We start from the raw sequence: 4,637 nt of genomic DNA, 5'->3' as shown, positions 1-4,637 counted from the left end.
CAGACACTCAATGCAGGAGCTGCCCCCTGGTGATCAGTGCGCTCCCACAGTCAACCTCCCGCTGCCCCCCATCTTTCCTCTCCCCCCGCCCCCCAGCCCCGATCACCAGCCCATCGTCAGCCAGGCCAAGGAACCCTGCCAGCCAGGCCAAGGAACCCCATCTGTGCACAAATTCATGCACTGGCCCTCTAGTATATATTTACATACTTGGTTTTCAAACTGTCCTACTGACTTTCCAACAACCCTCAGCTTATTATTATCACAACATTTATCAAATCACCATTATCTTCTTGACCTCAACAAATTAGTTATCACGAAAGAGTTGGTTGTTTTTTTTGTTTTGTTTTCTTTTATATATTTATTGATTTTTCCACAGAGAGGAAGGAGAGGGATAGAGAGTCAGAAACATCGATGAAAGAGAAACATCGATCAGCTGCCTCCTGCACACCTCCCACCGGGGATGTGCCCGCAACCAAGGCACACGCCCTTGACCAGAATCGAACCTGGGACCCCTCAGTCCGCAGGCTGATGCTCTATCCACTGAGCCAAACCAGTTAGGGCAAGAGTTGGTTGTTAATGCATAATGAGGTATACTGTAAATGTTAACAGTGTTCCCTATGCCAGAAGGGCTCATTTGGATGTGATTAAAACAAGAATTAGTCATTTGGATTGAAATGCTTTCTCACTGAGAAAGGGAGGAAAAGTAGGAATGATTTTCCTAAACAGATGAAGTTCTCTGAAAACAAATTGTACCTTTGCAGTAACACAGTTTTCAGGGTAATGAAGTATCTACAAGTTTTGGCATTCTGTTGAGAACAAACAAATCCACAAGGAAAAAGGCAAAGAGCTAATTTTCACTAGTGTAACAAAGATTAATCTTTCTTTTAAAATGGGCTTTTTTCATAACATAGGTTGATTGGTTCTGTTGACTGAAGAGAGTTAGCTGATAACCTGATAATCCAACATTTCAGATGCTTTTGAGGAAAACAATAGCCGTCTTTCTTAAATGATTCAATTACTGCCCTGGAGGAAACTCCACTTTTGTCCACCACCCATTTAACTCTTTCTAATGTAGAAAGGATGTTGTATAGATTCTTCCAGTAACACTTTAGAAAACAACTTAAACAACTGTGGTCTCACAGAGATGATGAATAAGATTGTGAGGACCCCTAACAGGTTTGGCTCAGTGGGTAGAGCATTGGCCTACGGACCAAAGGGCCCTCGGTTTGATTCCAGTCAAGGGCAGGCTCCTCAGTTGCAGGCTCCTTCCTGGCCCAGCCCTCAGGGCCCATTGCAAGACCAGTTGATGTGATTCTCTCACATTGATATTTCTTTCTGTCTTTCCCTCTCTCTTCCACTCTTTCTAAAAATCAATGGAAAAATATTATTTTTAATTTTTTTTTTTTAAATCAGGTGAGGATTAAAATAAAAGATTGTGAGGAAGCTGGAAATATGCCATAGGAGCAATTTCTAAGAACTCATTTAAAAAAATAGTTATTCTATCTTCAAATTATTCTCTACCCCATTTTTTCTATTCCTTTATTTTGTAACTTTTGGAAGCTATATGTCACATCTTTCAATCTATATCTATCGCTTTATGTTTCATTTGGCTAATTTTTTTGTGATTTATCATCTTATTTTGTAACTTTTGGAAGCTATATGTCACATCTTTCAATCTATATCTATCGCTTTATGTTTCATTTGGCTAATTTCTTTGTGATTTATCATCTAATTTATAAATATTCTCTTCAGCTCTACCTAGTAGACTTTTAAGTCCAACTAGAAAATTTTGTTCTTCTTATTTTGTAAGGCTGGTCACCTCTGGCTATGTTAAAAACAAACAAACAAACAAAAGAAACACACAGTGTATCAGTTCAACTTAAGGGTTTGGGGTTGACCTTACCTGGGTTTTAATCACAAATTTGTTATTCCCTAGTAACAGACTTGTGGGCATTAAGACTTATAAGGGCTTATATTTCCCTTTTTAAATATGAAGAAAATAGCATTACCACACAGAGTCATTGTAAGGTTTTGTATTGGTCTGGATTACCCAAAATACAGATGCCAAGACAAATAAATGTCCAAGAACTTAATAGGTGGAAATGTTGTTAGAAAAATAGGGGCTGAGATTGCTGGGGCACAAGCTAATCCTAGTGAAAGTGAGAGGTAAAAAAAGGTTCTCAGAAGCATCCTAGATCACCATGCAATCTAAGGGATGTTCAGCAAGGTCATTGCCAGGGTGTCCTTGAGTCAAAGTCAGCCATCAGTTGGTACCCATGTCTCTATAAGTGGACTTGTCTTAGTACCCTGTCACACTCAGTCATTGGCTGAGAACATGGTCATAGGAAGAGTGACAATAGACTTCAGAGTACAGCTGGTATGGCTTTTGGTCAAGTAAACTGCAATTCACATTTTTATGGCTGCTCCAGGGTTAAATAATGACATACAATCAGTGCTCACCACAGGACCTATCACAGTACCTCCTGCTCCATAAATAATTAATGAATGGTCACTATTCTTATTACTTCTGCATTGGCATGATTGAGACACGATATTGGAGTGTGGTGACTTTGTGCACTGCTGAGTCTGAGGTTCCCTTCTAAGCAACATATCAACATCTAGATATCATCCTGACTGAGGTGTTTCACAAATGTCAGTAAACTGTAGCCACTGTAGTTAAAGGTATTGGAGGTGGATATATTCAGGACATCTTTAGCGCCCTAAAGAGCAGGACCAGCAATGGAATCCCAGGCAGATGTAGAGAAAGCCGCTGTAGATAGAGCTGCTGTCATCCATCAAAGTCAAAATCATGAATGCATGGAGCTGGTTTGCTCTTACTCTGAAATTGTCTTCTGGCAGAGAAAATAACAGCCCTCCTTTTTGCATTTTATTAAATACGGTAATGTAGGTCAGTTAATTTCACAGACTTCAGGTGAGTTAGTTTAATTGTATATCCCTGAGGAGATACCACAAAGGACAGGAGCCAAGAGGGAAGAATGCATTGAGCACTTCAGTACTTAGGAGTTTGTATTGGGGCATGGAAACCCAGAAGAAAGAAAAAGGAAAGGAGAGACCACTAGACTGAGAAAGAATCCCTGGGTCAGACTCTGCAGAGTGTGTCCCTGGCTGAGCCAAATTGCTCATCTGGGACCCAGTCTCCTTCAGCCAAGCAAAATGTCAATGAGCTTTTAGTTTAAATTAATAAAAGAGTATCAAGAGAGAAGTGATGGTGTTTCGTTGGAGTTTTGACTAGCATTTTCCTGATGATTAATGATATTGAACACCCTTTCATGTACCTGTTGGGCATTTTGATGCCTCCTTTGAAAAATGTCTATTCCATTTCTCTGTTGATTTTGCAATCAGATTGTTGGGTTTCTCTTGCCATTGAGTTGTATAAGTTCTTCCTATGCTTTGGGCATTTGCCCTTTATCAGATATATGATTTGCAAATATTTTCTCCCATTCTGTTGGTTGCCTTTTCATTTTGTTGATGATTTTCTTTGATATGCAGCAGCTTTTTGGATTGATGCAATCCCATTTGTTTTTGTTTTTGTTTTGTTTTATTTTTGCTTTTGTTGTCTTTGCTATTAATGTCAAATTTAAAATATCACTAGGAAGACTGATGTCAAGAGTTTATTTCCTATGCTTTCTTCTAGGAGTTTTATGGTTTCAAATCTTACATTCAAGTCTTTAATCCATTTTGAGTTGCTTTTGTGTATTCTGTAAGAAAGGGTCCAGTTTCATGGTTTGCATGTGGTTTCCAGTTTTTCTATTTATCGAAGAGACTACCCTCCCTCCTATTGTATATTCTTGGTTCCTTTATTATTAATTAATTAGCCATATATGTGTGAATTTATTTCTGGTATCTCTATTCTGTTCCATTGATCTATGTGTCTATGTTTATGCCAGTACCATGCTGTTCTGATTACTGTAGATTTGTATAATCATTTGAAATCAGGAAGTGTGGTGCCTGGAGCTGTGTTCTTTGATTTTCAGGTTGTATTGTCTCTTTGGAAGTCTTTTGTAGTTCCAGACAAATTTGATAATTGTTCTATTTCTATGACAAATTCCATTGGAATTTTGATAAGGATTACAATAAACCTGTAGATTGTTTTAGATAAAATGAGCATTTAAATAATATTATTTCTTCCAATCCATGAGCATGGAATATATTTCCACTTATTTGTGTCTTCAGTTTCTTTCATCAATATTATGGTTTTCAGTGTACAGATCTTTTACTTTCTTGGTCAAGTCTATACCTAGATTGTATTTTTTTGTAGTGATTATAAATGGAATTGATTTCTTATTTTTTCTTTCTTACACTTTGTTATTAGAATATAGAAGTGCAACTGATATTTGTATATTGGTTTTTTATTCTTCATCTTTACTGAATTTGTTTATTAGTTCTAACAGCTTATTTTTTGGTGGAATCTTTAGGTAACTCCCTTAGTTTTAAACTCCACTGTGCAAGACTTGTCTAAAAGCATTGTTTTATCCATTTAGTCATATTCCAACCGGTTGCTTTAATCCAAGTTGTTATCCCTAGTTACTTTATTCACATGCTTATAAGCTCTGTTGAGGAAAAAAGAAGGAGGAAAGAAGGAAGGAAGAAAGAAAGAAAGAAAGGAAGGAAGGAAG

The sequence above is a fragment of the Myotis brandtii genome, unplaced genomic scaffold (assembly GCF_000412655.1).
Source record: "Myotis brandtii unplaced genomic scaffold, ASM41265v1 scaffold547, whole genome shotgun sequence".
In the NCBI taxonomy this organism is placed as follows: Eukaryota; Metazoa; Chordata; class Mammalia; order Chiroptera; family Vespertilionidae; genus Myotis; species Myotis brandtii.
Note: the sequence above shows the minus strand (reverse complement) of the source record.